At 36.4% G+C, this 21,479-nt stretch overlaps 1 protein-coding gene across 26 annotated transcripts in view; it reads left to right on the top strand.

Annotated features, from left to right (window-relative positions):
* NRXN1 (neurexin 1) overlaps window positions 1–21,479 on the top strand; it is a 1,127,382-nt gene that overhangs the window by 579,771 nt on the left and 526,132 nt on the right. The gene's annotated exons all lie outside the window — the stretch shown is intronic.

Genomic DNA, 21,479 nt, shown 5'->3' with positions numbered 1-21,479 from the left:
CTTCTAGTTTTTGAAAGAGACTCCTTACTACTTTATATTAAATAATCTTTAATTCCAGAAGATTATATGTTGAGGGCTGTAATTTTCATGAAAGGTGACACATCTCATTATGTTTCTCTTTCTATATCTTTCTTAAAGCAGTATCTGCCTTTTATTTTAAAAACAGTATGTTTAAACATTGTCCTTCAAGTGGTCTCTCTTATACTTTAAGCACCTGTGGATTTTTTTTCCTTTAGTCTCACAATTGTATTGTTTATAGCATGACTAAGAAACGCAGCATTCACATGATATCATGGAATATCTAATGGTATGACTTCAGTGAGAATTTCAAGACTGAATTAACTGGTATATAGGATGAAGTCCTGTTTCTTAATTCTCAATTAGATTGTGCCTTACAGCACTTCATCAAAATGATAAAAAGCATTTTCTACAAAACAATAAATTTCACTATACTGAGAAAACTTTTCTGACAAAGCCTCCTGCTTGCAAAATAGAATGAATGATTTATATCATAAAAGCGACAGTTAAGAAAAAGCTCTAGGATGATGGGATGGGGGATGCGATGATTGAAGATTTGGGCTTGTAGGCAAAAGCTGGGCTTGGGTACGGATTTAAAGACTGGAGTTTTTGCCTTTGATCTTTCTCTGTTTGAAACTCTATTTATGTCAGTACACATATGTATTGCAATATTGAAGATGAGGTCAAACTAAAATATTCCCTGAAACTGAGTTTAGTGATATGGTACAACTCAGCAGCTATTTTCAGATTTTCTATTCAGAAATTAAGTATAAGAATAATAAACAATTATTACAAAGTAAAATAGTACTTGGAAGAGAAGTGTAAATATCACACCACCATAGATGGGGAAGTATTTTGTCTCCATCCTACCAGTGACATCTTCCATAAATTACACCAAACTTGAAGCAATGAACATGTATCCATCATACATTTGCACACACACACACACACACACACACTCACACACACAAAATAACCATATTTGGAGTTCTATAAACGACCTTAAATGAAGACTCAATGAATAATTTATGTACTTATATGTACCTAAAGCAAAGCAAATATAAAACTTTTATATACTTTTGATAAATATATGTACATATGTGTGCAGAATTATAACTTCCTGCATTTGCTCCTGCCCCATAGAAGATAATGTAAATTTATTTTCAAGGACAACCAGAAGACTGATAATTTGTTATGATTTTATTATGGTAAATCTTTAATCCTGAATATGATCCTGACAGATGTATGACTACATGTGGTAGCTGAGATAGCTTTTATTGCATAAAAATGTTTTTCATTTTGCTAAAGAACTTTCTCTGCCAAACTTAATCTAGTTTCCATGTTTTACAAAATAGTTGCCATTTGGTTGTGTCAGATTGTGTATTCTCATATACCAGTTAAATTTGAAGAATATAATTTTCTCTATGTATTTGCTAGACATTTCCTAACAGAACATGAAGATCCTACCCTAAGTATCATGCTGTCTTCACATCATTTTACAGAAAATTATTTGAATGCTGCTCTTGAGTGATAGTGGTGGTGATGATAATGATAAGGCTATTTGTTATTTTCTTGTAAATAAGGTAAATGTCATTCAATAAATGTGTCTCCTGATATGCCTCTTGCACAGATCAGCATTAAAATGACTTTGGAGGGCTCTCAGAATACATACATTTTGATTAAATCATTACCTCTTAATGGGATTTTTGGAAATGTGAAATGCTTTCCTGGTTTGTGCATGGAGTTTTGGTGGTGAGGATATGTACGTATAAATCAACATTTAAAAGAAAATCTTATTTGCATATCAACTTTAATTTGTAGAAGGAACACCAGTCACCATTACCTTTATTAAAAGGTAAACTGAAGCATCCTAAAAAATTTAAGAGTTTATTTAAGAAAAATAGATTCAAATTGGGCAGCATCCAATCTAGAAGATAGAAAGGAGCTCCAAGGATCTGTATAAAATGAAAGAATTGTGGGCAGAAGAGAGCAGGTACAAGGAAGTAATACTGGCAAAAAAGAAAAAAAAAAAGCATGTTGGTTATTGAAAAGTTACCTTTCTTTAGGGAATGACAGGGATCTAAGAAGCAGATTACCTAAATATTGATGATCAGGATAGTCCTGATTGACTGAATTTTCTGTTTCTGGGATGGCTGAAACTGTAATTAAATTAAATCTTGGTTTGGGAATGTGGGGTTTAGCATAAACGACTCCTTTTGGGGCCTCTTGTCTTTTTTTTTAAGTACTTTGAAGACATGCAATTGATAGGGCAATAAGAGTAGCATGCCATATTTTCTTCAATTGTTATGTTCATCAAAATGAACATTATTTCTGCATCTCCCTGTTTTTCTGTGAGTTACACAAACAGAATTAATGTAATTCCTGGGATTTTAACAAACTCCTTTCCTGTATAGTTTGATTTTTTTTTTAAATAAAGCTATTTAGGACATTTCATTTCTTAAAGAAATTTCCATCTGTAGTTTAGATATTTATCCATAAACTCTGTGACAGCAGCCTTCAACTCTACAGAAAACCAACCAAACAAAAACAACAAAAAAAGGAAAATAGAAATAAAGCTTTTAAAAGGGGGAAAGAACACAAATAAGACACATTGTGTCCAAAATAGACCTTCTGACTATCATCTCTCTGATAAATTTCATAGAATGGGTTAAAGTAACTAGAAAATTTTATTTATGTTAGCCTGGAGATATAATTAACAATGGAAAGATGGGAATACTTTTTAGCTTGTAAGTATAATCTTGGGTAAATCGTACTAATTAATGAACTTAAAGGAATCTTTCAAAAAGAGGCACTTATGCAAAGTGATGCCAAAGGCTACTTTGAAAGAAATATATGTTTGTGAAACCCTTTTTTTCCCTGGAAGATTGCCACACAAATGACCTACTCATTGAGAAAAGTTAAGTGCTATGTGTACATGTGTAGGGTAGTGTAGTGTAGTGGGCTCAACCTGATTCTTCCATATCAATACTATATTTTTTGGCTTTTTGTAGTAATTTTCTGGTTAAGTTTCCCATTTCTTACCCCTTTCTCTTCCAATCCATCCTATGCTTCCTTATTAATTTTGTTCTTTATTCCTATTCTCCCTGGTTTAATATCACCAGCTCTTCCTGATTTTCCTAATCAGAGGCAATATTTTTCCTTCTCTGACTGCTGTAGTGCTTTGTTGAGGGTATTTTATCAGCCATCACTTTCTGGCCTTATATTATTTAGGTTTGGTCTTATCTCCCTATAAGACTATATTGTAAGACCACATGCTTTTCCCAGGCAATATTCTTTTTTTTTCCACTCATAAGCCCAGTGTTTTATACATCATAATGCATATAATTGGTAACAATGGCAACTTACTACATCTGTGTTGACTAGATGCATGAATCTTGCATGAAGATTTCCAATATATACTCAGTAGTTAACAATACTCTCCAAATACATCAGTTTGGAGTTGGAGTTCATGAACCTCTGTGGTCTGACCCTAGCTTTCATTTTCATCCTTATCTATTGCAGAACCTTGTCCATATGGCATGTTACTGCCAATTAACTTACTTATGGCTTTCTGAACAACATTACACTTTCCCAATTTCCTCACCATTGCTTATGCTAATTTATCCTCCTGGGGAATGCTCTCATTCCACCTGGAATGAATTCCTTTTACTATATATCTGCTCGAAGAAATATAATTTCATTTTCAATCTCTACTTAACTGTTTCATCCCATGGAAACTTTGATAGTCCTCCTATCTGAGCCTTAGCTTTCCCCTATTCTGAAATCTTAGAGTAACCATTTTTCTAATGTACCATATATTGTAGCTTTTTGTCAAGTTTTTCTTCCATGTAACCACTTACTGAGTGCCTGCTATGTGCCAGGTCTCTGCCAGGAGTTTACATTACTGTCACTATATAGAACCAACATATCACCTATTCATGCTTGTGCACAAACAGACAAACACACACACACACATATACATACCACCATCAAACCCTTATGCTATACAGTAATCCTTTCACTGCTTTCACCCTGTGGTACAGAATAGAATATAACTTTATTAGCTAATTTAATGTCAGACTGGGGAAGATGAATATGGCTATGATCACATGGAAAATAGTGAACATAATAACATTGTCACATTACATTAGTGCAGAATTGTGTGCTAAATTACACTTCAGCTTCAATGGTGTCTGTTACCATAAGGGAATAATACATCATAGTGCTATTATTTTGGTGCTAGGAGGGTATGGTCTCTGCCATTAGAAGACTATTTTCAGAATTCTAAATTTGCCAGAAGAAAATCTTTCTGATAGGAATTTATTATATCTTTTGTATGAGAATTAGAAATGTTCACTGAAACTAGATTTGACTGTGACTTGTTACCATGACATTTAAAAATACCTTCAGCTTTGTTTCTCACTTTTTTTGTTGTTTGTCAAGAGAATCCAATATCCAGTATTTGAGCATCAATATCATATCTACTGGAAGTGAATCATAACACATATAAAAATAGCTGGATCAAAGTCACATTGTTTCTGTCCCATTTAGAGCTGCCAGTAGTATTAAGCTGTGAGCTGATTTGTTGCCAGTACCATTTAGGGATGAATAAAATTTAGCAATTAGCTCTGTCCACAACCAGATCCTCACTGTATGGTGAATCTTACTGACCTTGGATCATTCAAGCATTTCTACATGGCATCCTTTAAGTTGTTTAAAGCAATGCATAAGCAGTATTTACAGGTAATGCCATAGAAAAATTATCTATGGGGAAACAGGGTCAGACTTATCTTAGATTAAACCAAAGGAATTAAGATATTGTTCACGCTGATCAGAAAATGCAATAAAAAACAGAAAGGAAAGCATCATATATGACAGAGAAATGTACTTTAAAATAGAAATATTGTCTTCTATGTCATATAAATGTATCTTTGTTCTTGTTGGTAATAGACATCGTAAAAGTAAATACCTAAAAGACATTGGTCTTTTCGTATTACAATTGAGCAGTGAAATGACATTTTTAAGCTTTATCTGCATAAGAAAATCAAGTGAGGAGAAAACCCCCAAAACAGTGGTATAGAACATTATTGTATTTGAATGATCCAGATTAGTACCCTGTATTGTTGAGCAGGTAAATGATTCATGACTCTGAATAGCTCTTTACTTTTTGTAAATGGTGTCAGTTTTACACCAGAAGTCAAGAAGGAAGGCCCAGGTGAATTTTTCCTACTGCTGGTGCTCTGTAATTTTTCTGGCTCACTTAGTGTTCTGACTGGGTAGGCTTTCCCTTGGCTCTGATGTCATTGCTCATCAGTGCTGGGCTTATATAAATATAGAGGTGGTCTTTGATGTTTGCATTACTGGGCTAATACTGTGATATCCTACCATTGGCCAACTAGACTAGGGCTCCATTGAAAGAAGGTTCGCCAGTCACCGTGGTTAACTATCCTTAAGGGATTACAGTGGTTGCAACTTCTACTACATGAAATTTCGAAGGGCTCTATGACTAGGGTCTGTATCTGAATAATTTTCTCATTCTCTCGGAGTGTATTGTGCTCAGGTTTCTCACTTTTCTTTCCAGCTAGGGCAACACAGCACATGCAGGATCCCGGATAGGGTAGGGAGACTGTCTGAATCTGAGGTATGCATTTTTGAAACTTGAGGTTTAGATTTACTTTTTTAAAATGGTTTTTACCTCCCCAGAACTGATGCACTGAAAACCCTTTGAACAAAACGAAGATTAATGATGGTGAATTCTCAGAATCCTGTTTAATACTAAATAAGTATCAACAGTAAATAATTTAGTAGCCATTTATTAATCAAGAAGATATGTGAATAGAGTAAAATGTTAAATAATTCTCCAACTTTATAGAATCAGATTATCATGGGAATGTTTTTATTTTTTTAATTTTTTTTGTTTTTTGTTTTTTGTTTTTTCTGTCTCCAAATTTTTATTTAAATTCCAGTTAGTTAACATGCAAGGTGATATCAGTTTCAGGTGTAGAATTTAGTGATTCACCACTTACATACAATACCCAGTGCTCATCACAATGCATGTACTCCTTGCATCATTTATTACATCCCCCCACTCACCTACCCTCCAGCAACCCTCAGTTTCTTCTCCATAGTTAAGAGTCTGTTTTCTGGTTTGCTCCTCTTTTCCCCTATGTTTGTTTTGTTTCTTAAATTCTACATATGAGTGAAATCTATGGTATTTGTCTTCCTCTGACTTAGTTCGCTTAGCATAATACTCTTTAGTTCTGTCCACATTGTTGCAAATGGCAAGATTTCATTTTTTATGGATAAGTAATATTCCATTGTGTGTATCTTCTTTATCCATTCATCAGTCACTCAACATTTGGGCAGCTCTTTCCATAATTTGGCTATTATTGATAATGCTGCTATAAATATCAGGGTGCATGTATCCCTTCAAATCAGCATTTTTGTATCCTTTGGGTAAATACCTAGTAATGCAACTGCTGGAGCATAGGGTAGTTCTGTTTCTAACTGTTTTCCAGAGTGGCTGCACTAGTTTGCATTCCCACCAAAAAGGTAAGAGGGTTCCCCTTTCTCCACATCCTCACCAACACCTGTTGTTTCCTGTGTTGTTAATTTGAGCCATTCTTACTGGTATCTCATTGTAGTTTTGATTTATACTTCCCTGATGATGAGAGATGTTGAGCATCTTTTCATGTGTCTGTTAGCCTTCTGTATGTCTTTTTTGGAAAAATATCTATCCATGGCTTCTGCCCATTTTTTAACTGGATTATTTGGTTTTTGAGTGCTGAGTTTTATAAGTTCTTTACATACTTGGGATACTAAACCTTTATCAGATACGTCATCTGCAGATATCTTCTCCCATTACATAGGTTGCCTTTTAGTTTTGTTAATTGTTTCCTTTGCTGCACAGAAACTTTTTATCTTGATGAGGTCCCAATACTTCATTTTTGCTTTTGTTTCTCTTGCCTTCAGAGACGTGTCTAGTAAGAAGTTGCTATGGCTCAGGTCAAAGAGGTTACTTCCTGTGTTCACTACGATTTTGATGGTTTTCTGTCTCACATTTAGGTTTTTCATCCACTTTGCATTTATTTTTGTGTATGGTGTAAAAGAGTGGTCCAGTTTCATTCTATTGCATGTAGCCATCCAGTTTTCCCAGTACTGTTTGTTGAAGAGACTGTCATGGGTAGGTTTTTAAAGAAGGTGTATCAGGGGCACCTGGGTGGCTTAGTCAGTTGAGCCTCTGACTTTGGCTCAGGTCATGATCTCATGGTCTGTGAGTTCGAGCCCCATGTCAGGTTCTGTGCTAATAGCTCAGAGCCTGGAGCCTGCTTCAGATTCTGTGTCTCCTTCTCTCTCTGCCCCTCGCTTGCGCTCTCTCTCTCTCTTTCTCTCTCTCTCTCTCTCTCAAAAACAAATAAATATTAAGAAAAAACAATTTTTAATAAAGAAGGTGTAGTTCAGACTTTGCAAAAATAGATATTTTATTTTAAAAGAATATAAGATCAAAAGTAGTTAGACTTTGCGAATTAGATATTTTATTTTAAAAGAATATAATTGTGGTTGAATTTGGAAGGAAATGGTTGGATCAGGCAAGTTGTTTATATGCTCTGTTTCTGTGGATATACGTAGATGGTGCATAAGGACTACAAAATACTTTTATGTAGATCACACCAGTGTATTTTAATGTTAGTGACATAATTAACAGGTATATGCATACTGTTTATATTTTATAAACCTTACTTTTTCAAACTTCAAAAAAATCTTAATATTTTCAATTTACAAATGAAAAGACTTAGGTATGGGCAGTTACATAACTTCTTTGGTCTAAAATGGCTAATAATTTACACAGACAAGTATGAATGTAGGTCTAACTCCAAGCTCATATTATTATTTGTACCCACAATTCCTTTCCAAGAGGGGTTGATTCAGTGTAAATGCTGTTCAAATTTCCCAGATGCAAAATTCCTATAGAAGTTAGTAGTGACTGGCAGTTAACACTGCAGATTTTTTTCCCCCATTTTCATCTCACTCTTGATTCTTATATTAAATTTGAGCCTTCTGTGGCAGGAAACCTGCTACTCCCTTCAACTGTTCAGTTGCTGCTTCTAAAGATGGGTTAACAATTCATAGCTGTCTGAGGTGCATGCTGTCATTAACTTCCAGTTCTGTTATAAAAAAGGTACCAATTATGAAAGAGAGATGGGGATTTTCTGTGATTTTTCTATGACAGCCTGAGTTTCTCAAAGATAATAATTTAACCTTTGATAATGAAATCAGGCAAAATATTTACCAAGGTTCTTCTGCTTGAATCAGAATGACAATGTATGTTATGGGAAATGAGCAGGTAAGGTTCAGAATTGTGCTGACCAGTGAAGGTGCACTGAGTGTTTCATTACATTGATTATATCTCAGTTTTCTCTATATATAGTTGTAGAGGCAGAAAGAACACACACAGAGAAAAAATGAAGTCAGAGATTAGCGCCGCAGTATTTGAATGTTTTTGGAAAACACAAGGGGGTAACACAAGAGAATGCATGAAGCCCAGATCATGAAAAGTCACTATGAGATTAATAGTAAAGACCATGGGCCCCTTGTATTTGTAGAGAAGGGATAGAAAGCTCAAGGGAAATGTGCAGAGTCCAGAAAAAGGTCATGATAAAAATAACGTTGTGCTTGCATTTAGAAATAATTCTGGTCATAAAGCAAAAAAATATTACTGTGAAGAAAATGTACCTTTACCAGTGATCCCTTTTCCTGCCCTGAACAAAGCATTCTGTGTCTTTAATGAGATTTACTGTTGCAATTAAAAAGTGTAGGATTCTTTTATGGGGAGGAATTATGGTCTCCTCTGCAGCTCAGTGCTGTTAGACATTGTTACTTCTCTGGTAGCATTCTACAGCAGCATAAAGTACAAGGATGATCTGTTAGCTCTGGGTATTATGGAGTGTATGATTTTAATGACCCTAATGATCTAAATTCACATCTCTCAGAAAATGGCCTGTAGAGCCTGAGGCTTAATCTCCCCAGGATTTGGTGAGATAGGAAGGTACAAAGGCGTTTCTTAACTTGAAATGATTTCAGAATGAAACAAGTTTCATAAAAGGATGAGCTGATACAGAAGGATGTTTAAAAAAAAAAATGGGTCGCAAGCAAGGAGGAGGCTGCATTTGACGGGGACAGAGGAAACTGTTCGTGTAGGTGTGAATACTTCTTATAAATATATAACATATGACCCTTTGGGGAGAGAAACAGATGGAATATGTAGCAGAAAATAAAGAATACATTTTGCTTGGTTTCTTCACTCCAGTGGCACAGTGTATATTTTGATATTTGGCTTCTCCTGTTGGAAAGGTTTCAAGGCCTCATCTGGATTCCAGCAGCTAAGGGCAATACTGACTTTGGGAATGGTCCTGAGTAAAAGTAGACCTTTGGATATGTCTCCAAAGCTTCGTCAGGTCATGACGTGCTGCATTAAATACCCCAGCCGTGTTTCCACTTGAGTGCTCACTAGGTGGAATCCAGAATCGAGGATCAGGCTTTCTGCAGTCATCACACCCTCAGAGTAAGACAGGGTTGCTAGAACTATGGGGTCCATCTTCCATGACCTCAATCATGAATCTACTCTCCTTGGTCCTATTCATGGCAAGTGCTCCATTTTACTAAATTAAAAACATGAAAGTGTTAGAGAAATACCATTTCCTCTCAGCCACAGGAGACATCACAGAAGTAATTAAACTGGATTGTGGTGTGTTGGGAATGTTCCTTTTATTGACAGTGACAATGATTTTGTAAATCAAAACCTGGAAGCACTTTCAGTGTTGTTGAAGTGCAAAAGATAAAAGCATAAGGTTCTAAAAATGATGAAACTAAAATCAATCTATGGAGTGCAGTATGAGGGGCTGCTGTATGAGTTGTGAATGCAGACTGTCTCATGGAATTCGGAGCTATATGAGGGGATAACTTTGTTTTTAGCTTAGTCCCTGCAGGCTATATTGGTGTAAAACCAAATGGAGTAGGTCTTTAATACGAACTATCATTTGTGCTTTTAAGGTCACCTGAAAATTCCAGTCTCCCTAACCCCAATATTCCCTTTTCTGATGTCAGTAGGTTGTTGACATTCATTTCTTTGGAACTCTGCATTCTCTCATTCATCATTTAAAGTTCTCCACCGTCTTGCCCAACAAACACAACCCTAAAGCATGCTTTATCCCTCCTGTGCTCGAGCATTTACTCTTTAATACAGATATTTACAGACACATCAGGGTAGTCACTGAATGCCCTCTTTGCCATCATCTCTGGTCAGTGAGTGAGTCCCTCATCTGGATTGTTCTCCTCAACTGCCACTCTGCCCAGGAAAATTCAGCCCATGGAGATGATCCAGCTCAAATCAAGTTCACCCAGAGTGAGACAGTCTTCAGTTAGTAGGTGATTTCTTCTGCTTCTGAGTCTTCAAATGTTTACTGTCTCTAACAGGTGTGGGGTTCGCTTTTGGTTTTAGTTTGCTTATGTGTGTATACACCCTTATTCCCCAGCTATATTTTACATCCTTGTCTTCTATTTTTGGTATGATTTCTCACATGCCTAGCACATATTAAATGCTGGGTAATATTTGAAGATTAGTGTCTTGAAGCCTCCATTAGTTACCTGATTTTTAAAAGACTTTATATTTATGGAGGAGCTTTGTTTAGATTCACAAAAATTAAGGGGGAAGGCACAAAGATTTCCTATATGCCTCCTATCCGCATATATACATCACCTCCCCTGACATCATTCACCAGATTGGTACATTTGTTACAATTGATGAACCTACATTGACATATTATAATCACCCAAAGTCCATAATTTACAAATTAACTGATGTCTGTGTCCATCCCTACAATTCTTTTATATGTAATATATAAATATACTATATTATATTACTCACCATATATATGATATATAATGCCATATATTATAATGTATATAATACTCACCATATATGTGTATATATATTACATAACATCTGGCAAGGGTAAGGTGTCATGTTTTATCCCGTTACCGTAAATGCATTTTTCATTCTCTTTATTCCTGATGGTAAAAATCCACGTGGAATTAGAGTCTCGTGTAGCTAGAAAGAAAGTCTTTGAGTAAAGATGTGTGCATTTGTCAGGGGAAATGTGGGTGAGTGTGTGTGCATGCTCACATACCATGGGAGAGGGATTTAAAAACATTACATTCTGTTTTCTTCAAATTCCACTTAAGATGGCATTGTACATTACATGAAATGTAACAAATTCTGGGACTTCAGTTTCTTTCAAGGTAACTATTTTTTGTTCAATTTACTTCCCTCTCATTAATTAGCTGATACCTGCAGGAATAATCACATCATTATGAAATGCTACACTGCTTATTTGATCTTTTTTATCTAAGCTTTAATAAGATTTTGCAATATTGGAGTATTTTTCTAGCAATAACAGAAGCTCTCTGGGGGAAAATTTCTCTTATAATAGCTTATCACTTGTGTGCCCTGATTTAGTCCACCAGTGTCCTTGAAGAATTCTCTAAATGTTGCCTTTGCAACAGCTCCAGAAGAGCCAAATGCCCTTTTGGTGTTACATAGATGTAATTCAGAATATTCTCGTTGTTTTACCTTTTCCATAATAAGTATGATAAAGATAGCATTTGTCTATACAACTGTACCAATTATAAGAGGCTTAATTGGCCTAATTGCTCTGGTTCAGTATTTTAAGTGAATTTGCCTAAAATCAGTTTAGTAGGATGGTGAGTATTCTCCACCTCCAAGGCTACCTAAATCATAATAGGTCTGCCAAGTCTAGATTGACAGCATCAGAAATGGAAATTGCTTGGGGGCCTGGGTGGCTCAGTCATTTAAGCATCTGACTTCAGCTTGGGTCATGATCTCACGGTTTGTGAGTTCAAGCCTTGCATCGGGCTCTGTGCTGACAGCTCAGAGCCTGAAGTCTGCTTCAGATTGTGTGTCTCTGCTCCTCCCCTACTTGCTCTCTCTCTCTCTCTCTCTCTCTCTCTCTCTCTCTCTCTCTCATAAGTAAATAAACATTTAAAAAATTTGTTAAAGAAATAGAAATTGCTTGATGGTTAGAGAGGTTGAGAAAAAAGTTTAAAAAATAATTTCCAAGAACATTTGAATTTGCCTACCTTAACCAAAAAGGAGGTCATACAATGAAAGGGCTGGACTGTCCACGGTTCCCAAATTGTCATTCCTGGACCAGCCTGTCAACATAACCTATGAAATTGTTAGGAATGCCTCTTGCCATATTCAAGACCTCCTAAGTTAGAAAGTATGGGGTGGGTACCAGAAATCAGTATTTTGAGAGCCTCTAGGTGATTCTGATACGTACTTGGGTTTGAGGACTGTTAGACTAGATGATCTCTAAGGTCATCTTCTTAGTTCTATGCTTTCCAGATAATACATACTTTATCAAATGAAATAAAGGAAGTTCTGCCTAAGAATTTTTGTAAGTAAAACATTATAACTAGATTTATGAAACAGTTTCAATATAATCTTGGATGTTTTTGGCATAGTGATTTAAAAGAAATAACACAAATTTTCATTTTGATTATCAGCCTCCTCAGCTGGCTGGCAATCATAAGAATGTTTGAAAAGTTCCCATTCACACTATTCATGCTGTGAAAAATCTAGTTCAAGGCAAAATTCCCCCTGCAGTATGAGGACAATGACTAAACCCAAGTGCACATCCTTCTCTGCTTATCCTGTGACATTCTTTAGAATAATACTCTGATAATTGCCATAGATTGGGAAATAAAGTATTATTCTTATCTGCGAAAGAATTGTACTCTGGAAGAAACTTGCAGCAACTGAACCACTGTCAAAAGTGCCATTCAAAAAAAAAATGCCATTTATGGAAGATAATACATTCTTCCTTTCTCATTGCCTAAAGCATTCCACATCTCTAACTACCCTACCACCTGCTAAATAAATGTGATCTTGGGTCACTAGGAATCCCCCCAGATACAGTATTCCTTCTCAGTATTCCTTTGTGAGCCTCAGTTTCCTTGTTATAAAATGAAAAGTTTTCATTTACCTTATCATCAAGGCACCTAGAGTTCCAAGGGTCTGTGATCCATTGTCACTATATACTTACTTTGTTTTTCCTCAACCCTAGACCTCTTTTTACTCATGTTTAAGGTTCTTCTAAAATGTAGCCTACAGTTCAGTCTCACCACACTAATCTTAAGCTATATTTTAGCCAAAGACCTTTCTTGCCAAGTCTTATAAAAAAGAAGAACTTAGAAAAAGAAATCTGATTAATGGGCTGTCTTCCTCTTTTGAGAAGGAAAACTTTGAATTAATCCTGAAACACAAGGCAAAGACTTGAGCTATTTGTTTCTTTCATGTTGGTATTGCTACTTATTTATAGCTCCTTTCAAATATCTACTTATATCAAATATGTTTTAAGCTGAAGATTTCACTGGCATAGGGATCATGCTAAATGCTAAATGTAATTGCTAATGGTACTTAAATAAGTGCTTTTTGGTGATTAAAAAACAGTAACATAATTAGGAGTCCATAATTGTTAATAAGATCACGATTACCACTACTAATTGAGCATCTACTACGGGCTGAGTTTTTATAAGATTTTTTCTTTTCCTCATTTTACCATCCTTCCATAATGAGGATACTGACATCTATTTCACAAAAGCTGTATCTAAGGTAAAGAAGTATGCCCATGTTCCCATGTTGATTAGAATAAGAATTCAGGCTTATCTCACATAAAACCCATGGTCTGCCATCCAGAAATTGCATCATGCAGTCTCTCAATGTTGAATAAAATAGTCAAATTGAGAGTATTCACATGCATTCTTTACTTTCATGTCAAATATTTTAGAGTATGCACAAGATGAATTAATATATTCAGATGTCCTCACTATAACAAATTGTAAAGATGAGGAAGAACTGATACAGAGCAAATTTAGTCCTATCTTCCTTTTAAGTCACTTTTCAGCAGGCCTGTACCCTGTACTGGTTCATGGTAAATCATGTGACCAGCATGCCTACAAAACTTTATAAAGCCTGCAGCTTCAAAGAGAAAACCTTTGTATACCTTCAGTGAATGATCAGACTTTGAAAGTAATGCTTTTTATGAAGTAGAATATAGAACATTCTGAATAACCCAGGAAAATACATGTTTCCTCTATTTAAAGATAGTGTAAATTTGAGATGTCATTGACAAAAAAAAATCATGAAATGATAAACATGTGATTTTTCCAAGATAGCAGGTTTGTAGTCTAAAGTCGTGGTGTGTCAGGAAGAAAAAGGATCGTCTTTGACGGCGAAGTTAACCTTTCACAAGTTTGGCTTGTCCACCTCTCATTGCTACACTTCCTAATAGAAAATTTCTTTTTGCTAAAAACTACTATGATTTAACTTTAGTGAATCCTGTCTCTCCAACTGATACTTAACACTGTGTAGGAGGCTTTAATACCTCTGCTTCTGCCCTGGAGCACTGCTAGTAGGAGATGAGAAAGCATCATTCTACCTTCTGAGAGTCACTTGTGCAAAAACAGAAAGGCCTTGTGCTAAGGACTCTCCTGGGGATTAGGAATATATTTACAGAGTAAATTATCCAAGTCTGAGACTGTTATTAATTGTGCATTTTCTGTGGACAAAACACTGTGAGAAGTAGGGAAAATGATATGATTGGGTCCCTGGACCAAAAGAGTTTCTGTTTCCATTGGAAGAATGATTCCCGAGACCCAAAGAATTGTCTCTTTTGTTTTGTGACCTATCACAAGTGCTTAAAACAGTACTTGGTACTTCGTGTGTACTCAATAAATAATTCTAGAATGGGTAAAAGGCATTGCTAATGAGATAACTAGTAATTTAAATGTTCATTGTATAACAACAGTTGTTGTATGTTAATTTAGAAGAGAGGATAAACACAGTCATGGGCTAAGTGGAAATGATGGGAGTGAGGTGGACCTTACTGGACAGAGAGAAGCAGGGACACTACTTCACCCAAGGGGGATAATATGAGCAAAGGTCAGTCTGTAGATAAAATATTCACAGATCCAAGCACATGTATTGAGCACCTTCTATAACATGAAATGCTCTGCTAGGATCTGGGCGTACTGAAATAAACGAGGAGTCTGTGGGTGCAGTGCAAAGATAACAGACTTTGGAGGCAAATAGAATTGCATTCTGACTGCCACCTGGCACCTATAGGGCCACAGCCATGTGGATTAATGTATCTGAGACTCAGCTTCTTCATGTGTAAAATGAGGACATGATTACAAATCTTGCAGGATTCTTGCATGGTTGTTCTGAGAATTGAAGGTAATAGAGGGTAAGATGCTTACTGTACCCCTAAACTGGCCAGCGTTCTGTAACTGGTATCTGTTGCCATGCTGCCTTTGCATTTGCTTTCAGAGAGCTCATGGATAAGAAGAAATGGCTGGCATGTGTACAGATCATTACAATTTAAGAAATGCTTTAATACTTCGTATACTGTGGTCTGAGGACCATCAGCACCTGCAAACTCATGAGGGATACAAACTCACAGATCTCCCCACCCGCTACACACCTACTAATTCAGAATCTGCATTTAACAAGATGCCAGTTCATTCTTATGTACATTAAAGTGTGAGAAGCGCTGCTCTAATAGAAGCCTGTAACTAGGCAGAACCAGGGACTGGCTACATCGACTTAGGTAACTGAGAGAAGACTTCTCTTAGAAAGTGAAGTTTAGAGGAATTGAGAAGTTTAGAGGAATGAATATGTGTGGCATGATTTGTTTAGTATGTTAGAATTCCTAATTTGAAAAAACTCAGCATAGTTTCACTGTCTTGACATCACTGTTTTCACCTCACATGGACCTTTGGTAATCTGTGGTTTAGCAGGCCACGGCAGTTTTATCAGAGTGAAGCCAATCCTTGTTTCGTGCTTCAATGTATTAGAAGGAACGGGCTCTAAAATCTAGCATTTGCAGTGGGCCTACCCATAAAGAGGTCTGAGTTCACCAGGTCTCTCTCCCAAGCAGCTCTCAGTGCACATGTTTCATTGGACAACCTTGTTTAACCAGAAAGGTCTTGAAAGAATCTGCCACTTTCTGGGCCAGTAAATGGAGTAATATCAGTCCTTTGATGCTCAGAAAAAAATACCCAGCTTTCCCTAGGCAGTCCCTTCAAGCCCCTCTGGTATAACACTCATTTTGTTTTTAATGTGAGCATTGCTTTTATTTTATGTGGAGCCACGTGGTTCTGTTCATTGAGTTGGTAGGTGACTCTAAGCCTGTAATTATGATCTTGATTGTCAGCTGCCAAAGGACAAAAGGAAACGGTAGTAATCCACTCTGGTGCTCTTTAGTGAATTGTTGCATATGCTTTGTGGTATATCACTGCACATAAATCTCACAGTACCAGTAAAACTATTAGGGTAGTAAAAGATATGCATTTTAATTTTCATAAAAAGTGTCATAAAAGTCAATTAACTACACTTCCCAAATAGCAGTTCACTCTAGGAAGCCCATGGTTTCTTAATGTGGAATCACACAGTCCTTTCACTTTCCTTGTGACCTCCGTTAATGGTTTAATCATTACACCTGCTTGTCATCATGCGTCATTATCATCTCTGGGGTCCCTTTGTCTCCTTATCTTTGTGTAATTTTTTTTCCTGTTTTTCTCCTTAGAGCTTCATAAAGGTACTTCCAATACAATGGAGGTTTTTGCTTTTTTTTTCTTTTTCTTTCCTGTTTCCTAATTGGAGGGAGACAGGGAGATGAACAGCATAAATAATCCACACAAATTTAGGAATTATAATTATCCAGGAATGAAGTAAGATATTCTTTGGTTATATATCCACAAGTAACAAGGAAAAAACAGAGAGATTTTATTTATTAGACTACAAGAGAATCTGACTAACCCCCACTTTGCTAATCTATAAAAGTGAACATTCCTCCCGTATTTTTAGATTGTTCACCTTCTCCTCAAAAGTAGTTTAATAGCGCAGACTAGAGAAAGGTCCCCTGGTGTTCAGATTTTATTACTTTCACTGACTAAAGTGCAGTGCATTTCCTAGTATAATTACACCCCAGTTGTCACAATAAATGAACACAGTATATTTTACGATACACTTTACTTGCTTATTATCATGTTTGTTCACACATCTCTCAGACTTAATAACCCATGGGGGGCTTCTGCCATCATTGGTGAATGGAGATTAGTGAAGTTCTCTATTTCATTTGGGCAAGGTTTTTATTTCAATTTTAAAAAGCCATAAGCAGGATAGATAGTAGATTTAAGGAATTTTTTTAAATATCTGTAGCTAGGTAATATTCCCCTACTCACTGTGTGACTTTTCTAAATTTCACTGCTGATCTCCCAACACCCACAAAGGTGAATTTTAGCTGAGTGCATTTTTAATGGAGACCAACTGATGTTTCTGATTATTTTTAAAAAACAAAAACAACATCCTGGATGTAAACAGACGTCTCTTTTGAAATATATATTTATCTTTTATTTCGGGTTGACCCTACCAAGCACATGGTTACTTTCTAAATTTTATGGTAAGATTAGAAAAAACATCAGCATTTCCAGTTGGTTTAATCAATTTGGAGTCAAGATATAAGAATGCAACCCTATTAGCATGAACATTTGAAAGACTGGCTACTTTATTTGTTGCATGACATATGTAGACTTTATCATAGAGATTGAAATGTAGCATAATAGTAGAGATTATTTTATTTGATGAGAGGAAAAAGAAATTGCATGCCCCATATCATATGGTGTTATATTAAGTTTTTGTAAATATGTATTTTCCTTCAAATTAGACAAGGTATAGTCACTTACGCTTGCCCATAACACAGATACTTAGGTTCTCACTTTTTGGAAAGTTTAAACCATTTTTTGTCTGATGATGAAAATAAGACATGCTTGTAGGATAATTACAAATACAGAACCAGCATGCCTAGGTAGTTCAGTTGGTTATGCATCCAGCTCTTTTTAAAAAAAAATCTAATGCTTATTTATTCTTGAGAGAGAGAGAGACAGACAGACAGAGAGAGACAGAGCACAAATGGGAGAGAGAGAGAGGGAGACATAGAATATGAAGCAGGCTCCAGGCTCTGAGCTGTCAGCACAGAGCCGGATGTGGGACTCAAACTCACAGACCATGAGATCATGACCTGAGCCAAAGTCAGATGCTTAACTGACTGAGCAACCCAGGTGCCCCAGTTAAGCACCCAATCTTGATCTCAGCACAGGTTCTTGATCTCAGGGTGATGAGTTCAAACCCTGCATTGGGCTCCATGCTTAGTGTGAAGGCTTCTTAAAAATATGTAAGTGTATAACAGATAAAAGGCAAAATAAAACCACCTGTATTTCTACAATTAGGCTTCTCTTCTTTTAAAGAAAGTTTTCAATTTAACAGCTAGGAAATATTCATTCAATATTTGCTATGTCCTGAGAATTATTTTAGCTATTAAAAAAAAAAGGAAAGGAAAGAATAAAATTAAATTTACTCTGTAAATATAAGACAGAAGTGTAACATAACAATGAGCAGCATGGTATTGGAACAGTAGTCACTATGTAGTATTGTACAGTTTCTAGATTGCAGTAATCTAGAGGACACTATCCACCTCACAGTCATTGAATTATTGAATCATTATTTTTTTTTAATTTTTTTTTCAACGTTTTTTTTTTTTATTTATTTTTGGGACAGAGAGAAACATAGCATGAACGGGGGAGGGGCAGAGAGAGAGGGAGACACAGAATCGGAAACAGGCTCCAGGCTCCGAGCCATCAGCCCAGAGCCTGACGTGGGGCTCGAACTCCCGGACCGCGAGATCGTGACCTGGCTGAAGTCGGACGCTTAACCGACTGCGTCACCCAGGCGCCCCTGAATCATTATTTTGACAGATATCTTGATAGCTCTGTTTTGATGGAAGGAACTGTGTGGTGGTGGTGGTGGTGGTTCATAGAAAGTTACCATATGTGCTACACTGAGCAATTCAAGATGGTATATAATCAAGAGCAACATGATATAGTACAGTATAAATCCCATAGGCTTTATGAGTGAGGAATAACTTAAACTAGGCCTTGAAATCCATCTAAGATTTCCTTACATCAGTTTAAAAGGCTTAGGAAGTCAAGGATGTCAGTACCCGTTCCCAGATCCATCTTCTGTGAACCAGTGAGGAGGAGAGGGTTTCTCTTGAGAAAACTTCCTATTGCCCATCTCAAAGTAGAATTGGCAAAGTCCTCCCCCTTACATAAGCCCAGTTTCCCTTCCACACCCTTGGCTTATTTACTAGAAAATCTTTCCATATGTCATTGCTTTGAGTTGGTACTTTATACCCATCCACCGATGGTGAAGTGAATCCCTTCCTATAGATAGTACAGGGATACTTAGGGTGCCATGTATACAAAGATAAGCAAACAGAAGTCATAGTTCTTTCCCTTATGGAGCTTTAAGTCTGTTCAGCTAGAGCACTGGCACTGATACACTCATCATAAATCCCCACACATTGTAAAGTTTTGCCTTGAGTAAGTGCTGAAACGGAGAGTAGTTCACAAATTGGAAGTATTACAGAGTTGGTTCTGAGATATTTCAGAGTTCAAAAATTGTTTACTTACCATTTGAGGTTGGACACAGCCTTTTTATTTTTCTTTGATTGCAATCATTCATTTGTTTTGTGCTCCAAGAATTAAATGGACATAACTATTATACATGTTAGGTTTAGGTACATAGATTCACTAACTTACTCCTATTGAAAAACTATTTCTTGCAACTCCCTTCCTTGCAACCGTTTGCCCAATTTTGAGCAGAAAGAATGGAATTTATTTTCCTTGAAAATATTCTTTATCTCCCCTGATGTAGTAAGTTGTTTTGATTGTTTGAAGTATTGAATTCTATCCAGAAGAATTTGTCTAGGGCAGTACACAAATAACCCTTTTACAGAAATGAGAAGGAAGAGAACTTAGTGGGGGAAATGATGGTTGGTGTCCAAAAGGAGCCATGCTTCAGTGGCAGCAAAAACAAGTTATGGGGGGCACCTGGGTGGCTCAGTAGGTTGAGCATCCAACTCTTGATTTTGGCTCAGGTCATGATCTCATGGTTCGTGAGATGGAACCCCACATCAGGCTCTGTGCTGACAGTGTGGAGCGTGCTTGAGTCTCTCTCTCTCTCTCTCTCTCTCTCTCTCTCTCTCTCTCTCTCTCTGTCTCTCTCAAAATAAATAAATAAATTTAAAAAACAGAAAGAAGTTACAAGCACAATGCTTCCTATGTGTCAGCTATTTGGTGGTAAATTTAAGAGGCCTAAAAGGCCAAGAGTAGGGTGAGGCAAGTGAGGGACTTACCTGGATGCAGAATTTAAGGGGACACTAAAAACTCAGTAATGAATGCAATATTTTGAAAAAAAATAGGTAATGCAAAAAAAAAATCTATGATGATTTTTTACCAAACATTTAAATCAAGACTGCATCAATATTACAAAGCTTTCCTTTTGTTTCAAACTTCAGTATAGATGAACTGTTACTAGTCCTGTCTTTATTTAAAATACTGACATTTTAGGGGTGCCTGGGTGGCTCAGTCAGTTGAGCATCCAACTCTTGATTTTGGCTCAGGCCATGATCTCACAGTTTCATGGGTTCAAGCCCCCCATCAGGCTCTGCACTGACCGTGGGGAGCCTGCTTGAAAATCTCCTCCTCTCCCTGCCCCTCCCCTGCTTGTACTCCCTCTGTCTCTCTCAAAATAAATAAACTTAAAAAAATAAAATTAAAAGAAAATAAAATTCTGACATTTTATTGATCATGAACCAATTTTGATGTTTAAAATATTAGTTTTGATTTTTAACTATTGCTATCAAGTATTATTTATTTTGATCACTGAGTTTTGGTGCCCTCTTAAATATTGCTACCAAGGCAAGTGCTTTCGGTCTAGCTCTGGCAAATGTCCACTTTAAAGAAGCTCAGTGGACACACATATAATTAGAGCAGAGACAGAGCAGCAACTTAAACTTGGCTCTGTTCATTATTAATCCACAAGTCCCATGACTTCATTTCCAGGTCCATAAATCAGAAGACAAATAAATAATACTGAGTATATGACATCATTATGGGTGCTGTGGGTGCTATAATTTGCTGAGGGGACCCAGCTTTCAACAGGCTAATCACAACCGGAGAGTTAATTGCATTCTCTTGCATTTCAGAAAATTAAAATCAGGCAGCTCTTCCCCACACTGTTTTCTATGAGATCTTATTACTTTTATGTATATTTATTTTTTGTGTGACAGAAAATGGATACCCCAGGCCTAAAATTAAATTTCTTTTACCACACCCTAAGTTAGCTAAGACCAAAGATTTTTGTCAGAGAAGAAAGAAAAGATTCATTGCACATCTTTGATTGTGTTGTCATTGGATATTTATAAAGCATGCTTAAAAATCACTAAAGCAATGAGGAGGAAGAGGTAGAAAATCCCTGA

The sequence above is a fragment of the Felis catus genome, chromosome A3, assembly GCF_018350175.1.
Source record: "Felis catus isolate Fca126 chromosome A3, F.catus_Fca126_mat1.0, whole genome shotgun sequence".
NCBI lineage: Eukaryota > Metazoa > Chordata > Mammalia > Carnivora > Felidae > Felis > Felis catus.
Note: the sequence above shows the minus strand (reverse complement) of the source record. Positions and strands in the feature narration are given on the sequence as shown.